Source organism: Halichoerus grypus, chromosome 2 (assembly GCF_964656455.1).
Source record: "Halichoerus grypus chromosome 2, mHalGry1.hap1.1, whole genome shotgun sequence".
NCBI lineage: Eukaryota > Metazoa > Chordata > Mammalia > Carnivora > Phocidae > Halichoerus > Halichoerus grypus.
In genome coordinates, this window is record NC_135713.1 from 20,330,641 (window position 1) to 20,348,705 (window position 18,065).

Genomic DNA, 18,065 nt, shown 5'->3' on the forward strand with positions numbered 1-18,065 from the left:
AATTGATATTTGTTTTAAATTATTTTCAACATAAGTAATTATATTTCATGAGATTTTTATTATTAAAAATACACATTTAAGAAAACTTACGTAGTCATATGAAGGAAGGAGTATGTCTTAGTTTATTAAATTAAATTTTAAAATTAGTAAAGAAATTAGCAATATATCATTCCATATAGATGATTAGACTCTTTGGGGCATTTATTCAAGAGTAGGTCATATGTTATTATGCTGTATATTCTGGTCTAGAATATATTTAATAAAAAGGTTGATACTCATCTACTCAATTATGTTCTTAAAGTATTTATATCAACTTTTTCTTAGAAATATAAAAATTAATTATGATTTTTTATTGCCTCTGTCCCTGAGTCTCAGGAGGTTGGATTTATTTTATATTTGTTAAAGTTTTATTCTTGATAACATAATTTTATGGAAAAGAAAGTTAAATATATAAGCTTATATATTGGAAATATTCTTATAGAGTGTTTTGTGTTTATTTTGATGTTTTGGTTGTTTTTCCTTAAAGGGAAAAAAAAAAACTCCAAACAACATACTTTTCAGAGTCTGCTTTACTTTTTAATTTTATTTTTATTTATTTTTATTTCAGTATATAGTTGACACACATTACATAAGTTTCATGTGTACATGAACTTCAACTTTATGCTATGCTCACCACAAGTATGGTCACCATCTGTCACCACACAACACTATTCCAATAGCATTGACTAATTCCCTGTGCTGTGCCCTTTATTCTCGTGACTTATTCATTCCATAATTGGAAACCTGTATTTCCCACTTCCCTTCACCCTTTTTGCCCATCCCCATCTCCCCCAACCCCCTTCCCTCTGGAAACCATCAATCTGTTCTCTGTATTTATAGGTCTGATTCTGCTTTTTCCTTGCTTGTTTATTAATTTGTATTTTAGATTCTATATATGAGTGAAATCAGACGATATTTGTCCTTCTCAGTCTGACTTATTTCACTTAGTGTGTGGTTATTCACCACCCATGTGGTTTCAAATGGCGTATCTCATTCTTTTTTATGGATGCATAAATTATATATTGTATATGTTATATATATCTAATCTTCGTTATCCATTCATCAATCAATGGACATTTAGGTAATTTCCATATCTTGGCTATTGTAAATAATGCTGCAATAAACATAGGGGTGAATATATCTTTTCAAATTAGTGTTTTTATTTTCTTTGGGTAAATACCCAATAGTGGAATTACTGGATCATATGGTATGTCTACTTTTTATTATTGAGGAATCTCCATACTGTTTTCCACAGTGGCTGCATCAATATGCATTTCCACCAACAGTGCATGAAGTTTCCTTTTTCTCCACATTCTTGACAACACTTACTATTTGTTATTTCTTGTCTTTTTGATTTTAGCCATTATGACATGTATAAGGTGATACTTCATTGTGATTTTAATTTGCATTTCCTTGATGATTAGTGATGTTGAGCATCTTTTCATGTGTCTGTTGGCCATCTACATGTCTTTTTTGAAAAATAAAAAATGTACATTCAAGTACTCTGCCCTTTCTAAATTTTTTATCTATATTTAAGTTTTTTTAGAATTATGCAGATTCTTTATTAGTCAATAAGATAGTTCTGATTACGAACAGGTTACTATTTAAACAATATTCCTTCACTTTCATCGACTGTTTTTTTCAAGAGATTTATGGTAGTTTCTGATGTGGTATCTGGTATTCCATAACAACACATTGTACTAGGGGCTTACTGCTCAGCTTTGAAAGAGCAAAAAGAGTTGTTTTGTTTTGTTTTGTTTATCTTGCATATCATCTGCAATCCATCGGGAGTAGCTGCCTGCAGCCCTGCATTGAGAAAGAGCCTGAGCCCATATCCGGGAATGCTCAGTGGAGAAATAAGGCTGCAACTGATAGCCACATCTGCCACAGGGATAGGAAGGAACATGTATGATAGGGTGACCCAGGACTAATCTAAAATAAGCTTAAAGTGAATCATTACTGTTTTATGCTCTGGATCATATTTGAGTAAAATCAAAGAGTAACATAGAAGACATTAGTCTTTAAGATGTTCTTTCAAAATGGGGAACCTCGGTGGCTTAGTCAGTTAAGTGTCTGCCTTCAGCTTAGGTTATGATCTCCGGGTCCTGGGATCAAGCCCCGCATCAATCCCCACCTCAGGCTAGCTGCTCAGCGGGGAGTCTGCTTCTCCCTTGCTCTCTGCCCCTTCTCCCCCCACCACTTCACTCATTTGTGCTCTCTCAAGTGAATAAATAAAATCTTAAAAAAAAAAAGATGTTCTTTCAAACTATGTCAGACTAAAAACATTAAACCAAAGCATTTTTATAATTACATCATTCAATGATTTTTTTCACTCATAGGTTATATGCATACACATTAAAAATAAAAGACTATTTAATTTAAGCTATGTTATCATTGTATAGATCCTATTTAAGCATGGGATAATTACAGTAATAATGATCCGTATATTACTGGAGCAGGAGTTTTATATTTCCAAATGTAATAGTCAGAAGAAATTTGTTTCTGGTATGTCCTTATTTTTGGTTTTCCTGATGCAAAAATTTGAACTAAATGCTGATCCATATAACAACCAGTGAATGTATAATCGAAGATTCTAAAATGAAGCTTTCAATATGCTCTACCTCCAATGCAAATCTGGCCAAATGGCTGCTTCTTGTGACTCTTGGCTCCAAAAGTTGCAGTTCCAGAAAGACTAATTTCCATTCATTTGGGGAACTTCTATCCAATAATCCAGATCAATAAGCTTTCCCTCAAAATACTTCAAGCTGGCCAAAATTAACTTTGCATTCCACATGTGTAATTGGACCTCTATTATAAAAACGCATATGAGCTTCACAGAATTCAAAATTATTTTTTCACACCTTCATGAAGTTTTAAATTAACTGTTATTTTTACTTGTACTTCTTCCTCTTTCATTTGATAAAAACGCACAATTGGAGGGAGAAGGACCTGGAAAGTATAGTAGCATAAGTTGAATGACTCTAAAGGAAGAGTGAATGGAAATTTGTAAGGTACACTAAATGCAGACTCATCCATTGTATCAATGCTACTACAAGTCAGAATAGCAGGGTCAAGAGAAGTCACACAAGGATGAACTAGAATATTCTGAAGTGGAGATCCATTGGTGAGGAGACTCAAGCTGAGTCAAATGCTTAACTGACTGAGCCATCCAGGTGCCGCAGTCATACAGCTTCTAAACTAAATACAAAATTCAAACTTACACAGTAATTCTACAGAATAGAACCCGCGGCCACTCAGATTTATGTTAATAAGACAACTATATGGGGCGCCTGGGTGGCTCAGTTGGTTAAGCCACTGCCTTCGGCTCAGGTCATGATCCTGGAGTCCCGGGATCGAGTCCCGCATCGGACTCCCTGCTCGGCGGGGAGTCTGCTTCTCCCTCTGACCCTCCCCCTTCTCATGCTCTCTCTCTATCTCATTCTCTCTCTCAAATAAATAAATAAAATCTTAAAAAAAAAAAAATAATAAGACAACTATATGTAGAGTAAAATAAGTTATGATTTCATCAACCATAAACTATACATGCACCATATAATGAAAAAGTAAATAAAAGGACAAGCTATAGGCTGGGAGAGAATATTTGCCTATCTCACATCTGGCAAAAGACTTGTGTTCAGAACATACAAAAACTCTCAAAATTAAACAAAGCAAAACCAAAAAAACAATAAAAATGTGAGCAAAAAACTGAACAAACACTTCACCAAGGAAAAGAAATGGATGGGAAAAAAGTACATGAAAATGTACACAAAATCATTAGTGATTAGGGAAGTACAACTTAAAACCACAATGAGCTACTACTATTTACCTATTAAAATGGCTAAAATAAGGGGCTCCTGGGTGGCTCAGTTGGTTGGGCAGCCCACTCATGGTTTTGGCCCAGGACATGACCTCAGGGTCCTGAGATCAAGCCTATTTGGGGCTCTGCACTCAGCGGAGACTCTGCTTGAGGATTCTCTCTCTCCCTTTGCCCCTCCCCAACTCGTGCACGCTCGTGCGCACTCTCGCTCTAAAATAAATAAATCTTTAAATAAATAAATAAAATGGATAAAACAAAAACAAAACAAAAGCTTAATAATACAAAATATTACCAAACGCTGGCAAAGATATAGAGCAATTATATCTCATACATTTTTGGTCAGAATGAAAAATGGTACAGTCAATTTGGAAATCAGTTCGGTAGTTTCTTGTAAAGCCAAACATAGACTTACATATAACTCAAAATCCCAACTAGATAAACAAAAATCATGTCATGCAAAAACTTGCACATGAACATTTATTGAACCATTATTTAATCTCCAAAAACTGGAGGTAACCTAGGTGTTCTTCAAGATGTAAATGGATAAACTATGCATTCATTCAACGGGATACTGTTCAGGAATAAAAAGGAACAAAATATTGGCACAACCCACAACATGGAATAACTACAAATTATGTTATGCTAAGTTAAAGAAGCCAATCTTAAAAGGCCAAATACAATATGATTCCAGTTTTACAAATTTCTGGAAAAGACAATTCTATAAAAATGTAAGACAGATCAGTGTTGTAAGGGACGTGGGGTGAAGGGAGGGTTTGACTACATGAGGGAATTTTTTGGGTGATGGAATTTTCCTGTATGCTGATTATGGGGATGGACACATGAATCTTTACATATGTTAAAACTCAAAGAATTGGAAACCAACCCCCAAAAAAGAAATTGCATTATTTTTAGCTAAAAATTATTTAAAAATATTTTAAGGAATTTGATTATGAAATTAACATATTTATGGCATAAAACATTGTTCTGTGCTTTTTTGTGAAGAGTATATCTACTAGAAAATAGATTTATATTTTTTAATGACATTACTTTATATGTGACAAGATAGGACTGGTATTCTGCATTAGCTTTCCCAGCTCTAAATTCAGCCTATGTAGAAATTAATGTGTTTTGGAAAGAAAAAATTGCACAGATGTCATTTTCCTCAAAAGCAGGCAAATTATGAATGTAAATAATGCACTGTTTTGGTTTTGAGCTTCCAGAATCACTTGGAATCTGAGATATTGAAATGTCAACAAATTCGAGACCATTTTCTGCCATAAATGGAGATGAATAGATTGATAGCCACTTGTCTTATTTGTAACTTGCATTAATTTTTCTATAAAAATATTTAAGAATAAAATTTGGCAGAGTTTCCTTATCTATGATTATAGTACCATTATGTTATTATGAAAAAGCACAATCCAAACATAAGCATTAGTTTTGTGTCACTTTTGTTTAGCTTTTATGTCACTTTTATTATGCAATAATCATTACATAGGAATATGAAGATGAAAACATAAGTCAGAGTAGAATTATATTAAAATAAAAATTCTTGGAGACTGGGTAAAAAGTCAATTTGAGTGTAGATATGTTCCCAGTCTAAGATAATCATTAATTGATTATACACACACTAATGTCTATACAAACATGTACATGAGATCAATAACAAGAATGAACATTTTACAAGCTATTACGCTAGTACCAAGAAATGTACCTACCAGGTGTTGCAAAGTTTGATCAACACTAAGTTTGTATATCCCTTGACTTGGCTGTCTATTGGTAGCCAGCGTGGATGGCACACTGAAGAATTGAGGCAGCACACAGCTGATAGTTATTCCTTACATTACCAAATTCTTCTATTATCCTACTGATCAAAAATAAAATCTTAAAGAAATCATTAATACCACAGAACGATCTCATGAATTATCAATCTATATCCCTTACTGTTGCCATGAATTCTCCAGGCTGTCAAAAAGCCAGTATGTTTTGTGAACAAGATAAAACAACTTATAACTATTACATGCAGTGGCTAAAATTATCATTTGCTTATAAATGTTAATATTTTAAATGGTGTAAATGGATAACATACTGCTTGTCTAGGGAAAATATTTAATTTAGACATGCACAGAAAAAATGATCTTGGATTCCTAGACTTCTAAAAATAAATTACTCTTGTTTATAAGCCACCAAGTCTATATATAATATTCTGTTATAGCAGCCCAGATCTACCAGTGTTACTGAAACCCAGGTTTGGCTGTTGTTGCTCAAAAGGCCAGTCCTTACTAGGGAGAAGGCGGACTCTTGTCCAAAAGCCAACTCCAAGGTTTCCGCCTGGCCCAGAGATTTTTAAAAGCGTTAAATCAGTTAAGGGAGGGCAGGGGTCTGTGACATTTCTTGATTACACGGAGACTCGATGATGCCAGCTACAGTTACCTCACCGTGTTCAGAGGTTATGCAAGGTCTGGCTCCCTGGTACATAGCAGTTGTGCAAGAGTACTCTATTCTTTTTTTTTTTTAAGATTTTATTTATTTGTTTGTTTGTTTATTTATTTATTTGTTTATTTATTTATTTAGAGAGGTGGGGAGAGATAATCTCAAGCAGACTTCACACTGAGCATGGAGCCCCACACAGGGCTCAATCTCATGATCCCTGAACCAGGACCGGAGCCGAAACCTGGAATTGGTCGCTTAAACCAACTGAGCCACCCAGGCACTCCAAGAGTATTCTATTCTTTCTGGAAAGGAGGGCAAGGTCTACAGATGTGCAAAGGGAGGTCAATAAAGTCATTTGTGTGACCTTAAAAATGAAAAACATTTTGCTAAAAAATTGCTGGACGAATCGGAAAGCTGAGGCTGCTTCAAACAGACTTGCTGGCCTCTCTGACCTGGGAAAGTTCTAGTCTTTCATTCCCCAAGGCCAGTGGTCTGCAGATCTTAAAGAGAGTAAATTAGTTTTGTTACAGATCAAGGGCCTTAGGTCAGCAAGCAAGGAGTGTGTCAACTTGAAGCAAGTTAACCCTTAAGGCCAGCTGGAGTGCTGTTAGACCAACACACTTTGTATTACTCCTTTTCACGTGTGGAGAATTGACCATTCTCTGCATATATTGAACAAACTCTCCTTAAGTCATTCTTTGTTCACTTTTTACCCCTTACCCACAAAATCAGAGGAGAAAATAAAACAAAATTATCAAATGCATGTATGGATAAAGTTCACATTTCAATTTCTTTTGTGTGTAAATATCTCATAACATACATAAAGGTACATATTTTGACAATAATGGAACATAGTTTTGCCATAGTGTTTTAAAATTTAGAAATATTTCTTCTGCTTATTTATTTATTTTTCTTATTAAAGCAAATTATTTTTAGGGAAGGGTTATAGAATAGTTTTGGGGGCAGAAAAACTGCGTTTGGATCTTAGCTCTACTATGTTGCAAATATGTACTTAAAACAGGGTAATTTATTGGAATGAAATCCAGTTGTGCTCCAAATGAAAATTCAGAAAAAACTTTCATAAATATCTAAAAATGCTAGAAAATGACCGTATCAGCTCTGTATTCTGTATCAGTTTGCAAGCTGTTTTATTTTTCTTCAGCAATCAAAACAGTACTTAGCTTGAAATGCATAACAAAATTCGAAAACCATAGTTTTGCATGTTTGTTCCGTCTCCGGTTATGAATGTAACACTTTTGAATATTCCAGAATGGCAGTCTTAAAATGAAAGGAAAAGAATATACTTGCACAGCACATTTGGCTCTAAAATCTGATTTCTGGAAGCTCTTGATGGCCTTTGCAATAGTATTAAGCTTATGTTTGTCTGGTAAGGAAAACAGCCAGTCACTTCAGTCAACAACCTAGTTATCAGATATCCCAGAGGTGAAAAAAAAAGTTGCATTCATAAATGCTTTCCTCTTCAAAAATTTTCTTTTCCATGATAAATAGGGATCCTGAATTTTGAGAAACCTATTTACTCTGAGAAGTAGAATTCATATATTTACTTGGTAAATTGCTATTTAAAATAGTATTTGTAATAGGAGGATAGAGGATAATCTTTGGTATATTTTTAAAACCAATTTGATATCTCAGCCCAAACTAGGTTTTCATCAATTAATGACTTGGAGAATATTTATATTTATCACATTGGCTCTATAATTTAGGTCATGAGAGAAAGTTCTTCTGGGATGCAGTAAAACCTATGGTTATGAGAGCACTGGTCAGTTTCCAAGTCTGACTTTCACACTCTAAATATGCGAACTTTGAAAATTTACTGAAATTCTCTAAAATTTGGTAAGGGTATCGGAGAAATAGCAACCATCTCTTAGTACAGTACAGTAAAGTGAGAATGTCCCTTCTTCATGTCCTCCCAGGACTCCTTCCTCTCTTAGACAATTTCTACTTCAACCAAGAGAACTGGTGTGGGGGGGGCGGGCATGGAGGCGGATGTTTTGGGTTTTTTCTTCTCACTGCTGAAATTGCCTGCACAGAGCTCTCACTGAGAATCTCTTGGAGACCTGTAAACATTACAGTTACAGTTAAGATCACATTAAGCAAAGAGATTCTGAAGAATGCACTTTAATAAGAATCAACATATTTGAAAAAATCTGAAAAATTATAAAGAAACACATTGGAAAAACAGTACACAAGCTTAAATATACATTTACTGAATAACACAACATTTATGCAAATGATGATGATGATGATGATGATCAGGAAGATGAGGAATATGATGATGATACTTAGTAGTGAAGAATAATAAAATGTATAACAAAAACATGCAAACTCTTTGGAGGTAATTAGGCTTTTTAAGTCTTTTTAATTTGGAGGAATGACACTAGTAATTTTGAATTACTTAATTTTTAAAATATCAACTATGCTTAATTTTAAGGGTAACAACTAAAAAATATAATTTCAAACAAATAGGGGGAAGTAAACAATAAGGAGATAGATATAAATAGAGGTATAGATATTAGTTATAATAACAATTTAATATTTATTCAAAAACACTAGTTTACTGAATTATTAAAAATCATGCCTAGGGACTCCTGGGTGGCTCAGTTGGTTAAGTGTCTGCCTTCAGCTCAGGTCATGATTCCAGGGTCCTAGGATCAAATCCCGCATCGGGCTCCTTGCTCAGTGAGGAGCCTGCTTCTCCCTCTGCCTGCCACTCCCCCTACTTGTGCTCGCTCACTCTCTCTCTTTCTCTCTGACAAATAAATAAATAAAATCTTAAAAAAATAAAAATTAAAAAAATAAATAAAAATCATGCCTAATTCACCATGTTAACATATTGGAGAAGGTGATTCATGTGATCACCTCAATAGCTCAAGAAAAAGTATTTTATAAAATCTAATATACTTTTATTATCCAAAATGTAAAAACTAATGGTAGAAGTTCCATATCCTCATAAATTCATTTGCCAAGACAGCTAAATTCTTAGAATAGGAGAGATTTTTACAACTTTTATTTAAAATATATATATATATATAGGGCGCCTGGGTGGCTCGGTTGGTTAAGCGACTGCCTTCGGCTCAGGTCATGATCCTGGAGTCCCTGGATCGAGTCCCGCATCGGGCTCCCTGCTCGGCAGGGAGTCTGCTTCTCCCTCTGACCCTCCCCCCTCTCATGTGCTTGCTCTCTCTCATTCTCTCTCTCTCAAATAAATAAATAAAAAATCTTAAAAAAAAAAATAAATAAATAAAATAAAATAAAATATATATATATACAAAAATCACTATCATGTCTGTACACATGTAAAAACCAATTAACAGCATAATTTAAATGAAGAAATGATTATATCAATAAGAGTTCAGAGTACCTGAGTGTATTTTCAACAAAATATATTTAGAAACTTTAAACATTATATAATGACATTTTATGGAGTGATTTTATAAATAAGCTAACTTATTGAAATATAAATAATATTCATGCATAGAAAACATGTCAGTCCTTCCCAAATTGAACTATGGATTCAATACAGTTCTAATGAAAATCTCAATGTATATTGTTGTATGGAACAAAATATATCTGACAGAATAATTCTAGCATATATATAAATGAGTAAATAATTCAGAATTGTCAATGCATAACTAAAGAAAATCAAAGAGGGAGATTTTCCCTTCCAGATGTCAATGGTTATAATAAAACTATATTAATTAGAACAATATGGTATTGATATAGAAAAAGAAACATAAAACAATGGAAAGAATACAGTGCTTAAAAACAGACTAGACCATATGAAGAAATAATATATTGGTCAGAGGTAGTACAATTCGTTAGTGGAGAAAGGATCTTAAGAAATAGAAAAAGATTAAATTATTCCAAAATTTAAAAATAATTGGATGTTTATCTCACAGTATACATAGTAGAGTAAATATGACAAGCAAAATTATAAACATTTTAAAACACATTGCACTAATTTGTAAAGTTAGGTAAAGACATGTTTTTAGAGAAGACATTAAAAGTAACAATCATAAGAGAAATAATTTATTAATATGGAAATCTTAAAATTAAAATTCTAGAACAACATAAATAAAATAGGTCACTCACAAATGGGAGTAATTGACATTTCCATAGAGCTAGATGCCACGTTTCTGAAAGTTGAGGCATATCCCTGTACTTAGGCTATTGCTACCAATTTACATGCCACGGGTTCTTTAAAATATTCTAGGAGGAAGTTTTGCAGAACAAAATTATGGCATTATGTACCTTCTGTCTCCTTCATTCTACTGTCTCTTGACTTAGTCCTCAGAATTAAGGCAAGATATTTTAATTATCAGTGTACTAGTCCTGAAAATGTATAAAACTAGTGAGGAATATAATGGGAATAACTTCTTTGGGAAAAAGAGCAGCAATAGCTGGTGTTTGATCTGATCATACATGGAAAGTAACTGAGTTTGAGATATTCTCAAGAGGTGATGAAAAGCAAGAGGGCATTTTAACAATCTTACTCTGGTAGATAAGCCTTAGGCTGGATAAGCATTTATTGTTCCTCATCAGGTCAGGGTGGGACCTGGAAGGAGCAGCATTTTCTTTTTGTATGAGTTTTTCCTAAAATCAGTCAGAATACCGAGGTTCTTTTTAAAACACATGATCTGGAAATTATTTTGGAATCATAATACTTTTCTTGCTTGACTCAATGATCAAAAATATAACATTATCTATGACTTATTGTATATTTTAATCTATATTAGAGTACCTAGCTCAGTTGAAACTTTTGCTTCTCTTTTCACACAAAGACTAGCATATCTTTTTCTTTTCATTGCCGTAAGGAGATACATGGACAATTCTAAAATATAACCAAAATTACCTTTTGGCATCTCTCTACTTCCAGTTCTTCAGTTCAAAATCTCAGTGTGTCTTGCCTGGAATATCCATAAAGTTCTGTGCAATTCCTTTTTCCTGTTTCTCCCATAGGCTCTGATATTTCAGTTCCAAGCAAACAAACAGCACCAAAGAAAACAAAATTGCCAATGTCTTTTTTTAATACCCCAATTTTATTTTCCTGATATTTAATTTTCTGCTTGAACTAACCCCACTCAACTTTCTCAGCCTTATCTTTTTCTAATCCCTTTAATGAAACACAAGGCCTGTCCAAACTAAGGATTTTTTTTAATACATGTCTATACTTTCAGATCTTCATTATTTCTACAAAGATGCTTCTCAGTCTTGACTCATCTCCTTTGTTCCACATTCCACTTACACTTTAGAGTCTGTCTCAACTGGGACAAAATATTTCTTGATCTCTCAAAACGTGTGCTAAAGCATTTTCTCCCTTTTCTAAATAAATAATGACTCCTATTTTTAACTCTTTATGACCTATATTTTTCAATCCTATGTTATATTTATGTCTGTATCTTATTAAGTATTTTAGATTTTAAAATCTTAGAAAAGATTATTGTGTCTGAATAACATTTATATTCACCATACTGTACACAGTGGACACCACATAAATACTTTTTTCTTATTATCATGGTTCTAATAAGCATAGAAGTCAAATTTTTATCTTAAATCAAGATCCAAACCCTTTTTTTCTTTTCAAAATTGAAGAAAATAATTGAAAACCAAATGAAAGAGATAACTCCTTTGATTTATCTCAAATATGGAAAAGAATAAAGATTCACCAGATGACAAAAAGAATAAAGTTAATAATATATAATTTTAAAACAGAATAAACAAATAAATACGATCACTGTTTATTAATTATAAAAGCAAACTGAGCATGATTTTGTGTGAATGCAAGATAAACATTTTGTTTCCTCATCTCTAACCCTGTTTTCAATGTATTATAAAGCAATGGAAGCAGCAAGATTTAACTATGATCAAATTTACTTTGTGTAACACAGTGAATTTCAGTACATACAAGACAGAGAATAGTAATTTATTTCTGTAGAGTTGAGTAAATACAAATGATTTAATCATAAAATATGGTTGACAAATAATGCAGCTTAGTTTTCCTAGTTACTATCTTGACTCCTTAGTGGAGATCATATTGCATTGTTCCTTTAATATACTAAAAATTTGTTGATAGTTCTTATATGTCTGTTAGCAGAAATCAGGACAAAGATCATCATCTGTATAATGTTACTGATTTTGTAGATTTAGGAATTCTCACTGAGTTTTTTTAGATTGTGAACATTGAAGTGTTTTAAATATAACATTGTACTGGCTATATATACTTTTTATTTTCAAAATTTAAATAGAACCAAAGTGGGCAAAGTCAGAGAATATAACTCACTTGTGTGGTTCTGAGGGTAGATTACAGAAATGAGGTTTATCTCCACTTTGTTTTTCTTTCCTTGATGCTCTTCTGTGTAATCCTGTTGTAGAAACATGGTGGCAACACAACCAAAATATTTTAAAATAATTTATGTCAAAGCTTCCCATAGTAAATAACTAGATGTGATTCTGTTTGTCTGCATTAGTCATAAGTTGTCTGAAGATATGTTAGTGAAACATCTGCTTTCACTTCAGTCCCTTGATCAGCGAATTTTCTGGCTGAAAGAATGCAGCATGAATAGCCACACTGAACAAGCTAATGGTCTTCATGGACAGGAGTTCTGTCCATTACTACCAGTAATGCATCCCCACTCTGCCACCAACATCTTCATTATCTGATACTATTCTTCTCTTCACCATTGTATTCAGTGTGCTGAGTTCTTCTGAGTATGATGTAATCATCTAAGTGCACATACACCATTCAATCATTGCTAAAAGCCTTAGAATATTACTTTCAGAAAGTATAAAGCCTAATTTGACCATGAATTTGCTGTTACCCTAAGAAGCAATAAAAATTCTCCCATTTCTCTGTTTGTATTAGCAACATTTCTAGTTTGTGAGATTTTATCTGAAAAATCATACAGAATACATCTAGTCTGTGATTATCGTATGTGTATCATCCATAAAACTAAGATTTTTTTCAATCTCCTCAATTTCCCACTTCTTTAGAATTTTAACATATGCATAGATTTTTTATTGTTTATTCTTTAAAAGCATAACACTTCTAGATAACTATTATGCACTTCTATAATAATACTAATTAGTGTGAAACAAAGAAATAATATTACGTGTTCTGAATTCTATTAAATCTATAGTTTAATTCTAAGAATGGCTTATCCAGTAATTCAAAACATCAATTTATTTTAACAAAATCTGATCTAGCTGTTCATTCATCTTTACCCATATCAACCTACATACACAGACTGTTAGGGGCAGGACATGGGCTTTTATATCCTTAGACCAAATCCTCTCCAAAGCCAGGCATCCCCTTATTCAAAAAATATTTTGAAAACCTTGTCCAATATCAATATTACAACCCTTACTTTTTTATTGCTTGTATTTTCTTGGTATAATTTTGTCCACCCCTTTAGTCGTGATGAGTCTATTTTAGGTAAGTATCTTATAGAAAATAAACTTAAATTTTGATTAGTGAGCAAATTCAAAAGCAGAAGACTTAAACTCCATTTATAAATCTTGATATGATTGATATACCTAGTTCCGTATTTTCATGAGAACTTAAATTACTTTCGTGTGTGTATTAAATATATCTTTCTATATATAGTGTGCTTTCTTGGTCCTTTTGCACTAATTCTGGTATTTATGAGGATTTTGATTTTGTTCAAATTATCATGTTGCAGTAATATATTTCATAATATCCTTAGGCTGCTATTTATTTGGGATTCTATATATCTTCGACTCTCACTCATTACTGATACAATCATCAATGAGGTTATTTTACATTCTCACATGTTATTTATTTCTACTTTTATAGAACTTATAAAAATAAATATTATCAGTTCATTTTTTCCCACTTAGATTCCAGTAGCTACAATTAAATATGTTTATTGCTGAGGATTGTTCTTCACTACAGTTTTACCTCTAATTGATTCTTCAGAAAGGATTCATTACTACATTCTTGAAAATTCAATTATTCTCATGTTCTTGATAGTTGAACGACAGCTTGTCTGAATTCTAAAATGTTTTTCTTTTTCCTTCTTTGTGGTTCTTAAAATATTATTTCACTGTTGTCTTATTTTGTGTGTTGTCAAGAAGCTGCTGTTGACCTGATTTTCTTTAGAAGTGACTTGATCATTTTGCCTGGAGGTTTTGCATCTTTTTTCCCTATGAATTACAGTACAACAGTGTTATATGTCCTAAAATTGTCAGTCATGTACAATTTTCCTAATTACATAATGAAACTTTCAGCATATGGATAAAAACTGTAAGTAATAGTTTTAAATATTATTTCTATCCCTTTCTTTTGTTTGTTCTTCTCTGAGAACTCGATTTGCACATTGGATTAGATTAGGGTTAGGTTTAGGGTTATAGTTAAGGTGTTCTAAATATTTCACTTTCTCATTGGTTAGCACATTATATTGTTTTTATTCTCTTCACTGTTTTGTTTCTTTTCATAGTAACACTTATTGTTTCCTGGCCTTCTTGTAACTCCATCTTCCTTTTTTTTGTTTGTTTGTTTTGATTTGGTGATTTTCTTCAGTGAATTTTCTGAATTCTCTTCTCACATTTTATGTCTTTCTTTTTAAAATTCTTATTGTGAGTTTTAAAAAATGCTGATTCATTATGTACAACTGCTACAAACAATTGTATTGTATGTATAATACATTCACTGTACGTGTTGCTATAATTGTTAATTTAAAGATATTTCATTTATCCTGGAAGGATTTTTTTTTTTTTAATAGGTTTACCTGCCAGCTTAGTATTTTCATCATGTGGAAATCTTACCACTTTTTATATTGTCTTATATTAACTTTAAAATATGACTTCTGACTTTTTTTTGTTTATTATGCTAAGTGTTTTGAGAGGCAGTAACCCTTGTCTCTATGGATAGTGTGAGGTGTTTCATTAGCTTACTAAGTTTCCTACCATTAGTAGAATGAAGTGCATTTTTTCCGACAAAACATTCCATTTAAAACAACTATGGTTTTCAGAACTGTGATGCTCTTGTTACTGTAGGACTCTTATTTTTACCACTTTATTTTATTTTATTTTTTTAATTCTACATAAACTCAACAAGGTATGCCTCTCTTTTCAACTTGTTTTCCTCTCCATAGCATTGCCATCTCAAGGCTGCCCCTCCTATCACAGGCACCATGAAGAACCTATTTCAATATCCCGGCAGCCAGTGCTCTGCTCTACTAAGTCTCCCTCCCCTTCTCATTGTTGCCCTCCCTCAGTGGGACTCTCCTCTGGGTGATGTTATCTGCACCTGCCACCAATAGAACTCTATTGCACTCTTCTTTTTCATGCCAGATTCTGTGCTCTGCTACAGACTCCCGAGTCCACTCCTCTGGTTCCAGAATTTTGTCATATTACTTAGGTACAAATAGAAGGTCACTGGATTGTGTCTCCTACTTCTTTCCTACATGTGGATTGTGAGTGGTTTTATTTGCTCTTTTTGTTGAACTTTATAGTTTCCAAGGACATGTATAGAGATTTAACTTATTTCACCACCATCCTAGGAAAACACCTGTCCATCACTGTAGTTGTTTCAAGGAGGAGGAAAGATGTCCTAATAATTTTATAGACTTAAAAATGATTTATGTAATTGAAAAATACAGTACATGTTAAAAAATATGAGAAGGTACATTGTTTCAACCCTCATATTATCGTCTTTTAAATCTGTTGCTATACACAATTTTTTCTGCTTGTATGTCAGACATTTTTATTTCAGATATAACATGATGTTTTTTCATTACTTTCATATTGTAAACTAATTTGTTGTTCTAAACAAGTTAATATATTGCCTATGAAGGGGAGCAGAATTCGCTACCATAAATTATGTCTCTTTGACATAAGATTATTTTAGGCTGATTATTTTTAAGAAACAGCAACATAGGAAAAGCTCTGAAAACTGAGTAGAAGTTCGCCTTTTGTAAAATGCATTTACATTTATAGGGAAATCTCCATTTCCCCTCTCTGTACCAGGAAGAAGGGGATGACTAAATGTCTAGAAACTCTTACCAGTGAAGAAGGCACTGACCTAAATCTGAGTAACAACCTAGCCCATATTTACTGTGTTTTCTTGATAGCCTCCCATAACTGGGTCCCAGCTCCTCAATATCTTCTTTTGTCTTTAGCTGTAGATAGTATTTAAGGTGGTCGCTTGGAGCATTTCTGGGTGTTACTCAAGTTTTCCTGGGTATCTCCTACATAGACAGAAGGTATACATGTTATTAAACTTCTGTTTTTCTCCTGTTAATCTGTCTTTTGTCACAGGGGGTCTCAGCCAAGAACCTAGAAAGGCAAAATAAAAGTGATTTTTCATCCCCTATACCTGCAGCTCTGAATAGTCACTGATTTTTTTATCCTTAAAAATTGTTTCTCTGGGGGCGCCTGGGTGGCTCAGTCGTTAAGCGTCTGCCTTCGGCTCAGGTCATGATCCCAGGGTCCTGGGATCGAGCCCCACATCGGGTTCCCTGCTCTGCGGGAAGCCTGCTTCTCTCCCTCTCCCACTCCCCCTGCTTGTGTTCCCTCTCTCGCTGTGTCTCTCTCTGTCAAATAAATAAATAAAATCTTTAAAAAAAAAAATTGTTTCTCTGCTGGAGACCTTTCTCCTTCTTGACTTTGTTAAAAAAAATAAGTAAATAAAAATAAAAAATAAAAAAAAGACAACAGAACCAAAATGGAGTCACTTGTGTTAAGCCCTGTGTCAGCAAACCAAGACTTAATACCTGACCTAATTGCAGTTTAAGCCTCTGACAGTAATATAACCTTTAACCATTTAATCTGGAATTATCTGGTCAAAACTAGAGAGGTCATCTGGGAGAGACCCTATAAAAGGACAGTGACATTGCCTGAAAGGTTTGATACAATTTCCTTGTCCCACCTCCTTTCTGCCTATAAAAGCCTTCCATTTTGTACATTTAAGACTTCAAGTTATAAATAGTCTCATTATTTTTTTGAGATTCTACACATTAACAAATACCCTGAGATCTACTACACTTAGAATGTAGCCCCAGTATTCCCTAAAAATATCAATTTTTTGTGTTATTGAATGAGCCAGAATTGGGACTGTTAAGAGATAATCTGAGGCATATTAAAATGTTTAAGAGTTTATTTGAGCAAAAATCAATTATATCGGGCAGTGCCAAACCAGAAGTGGCTAGGATGATATGCCAATAGATGTTGGGGAGAGACTTTTATAAAGAAAAGTCAGGAGTGAAGTAAGGCGATCATTGATTGGCTATAGCTTAACACCTTGTTGGCTGTGATTGGTTGTCCTTAGCACTTTAATTCTGCAACCTTGAGACATTTACAGGTTTGGATTTTGGCTTGCTAACATAGGTCGCCATGGCATTAGAGACAACATGGTCTACTGGCCTCCTTGCTTAATTAAACAGAACTCACATTTTGTTAAAGGGAACTTTTAACTCAGAATTCTTTCTACTAAACCATCTGTCACACACATCAATAATATTTGGCTACAAATTTCCCTCCTTATTCATAAACGTAATGTCCCATATTTAAACATTCTGCAGAATGCATCCATATGTATATATCTATATATCTAACCCATAGAGAAAATTGAAAGTTAGCTAACCAATAATATTTTCACCATGCACAGAAGTGGAAAATAAGATTGTGTTTTATTCACTATCACATACCTTACATGACGCAAAGAGCCTGGTATTCAACATTCAAAAACCAGAAGTTGAATTAGGTGAATAAATTTTATAAATTAAGGATTTGGAAA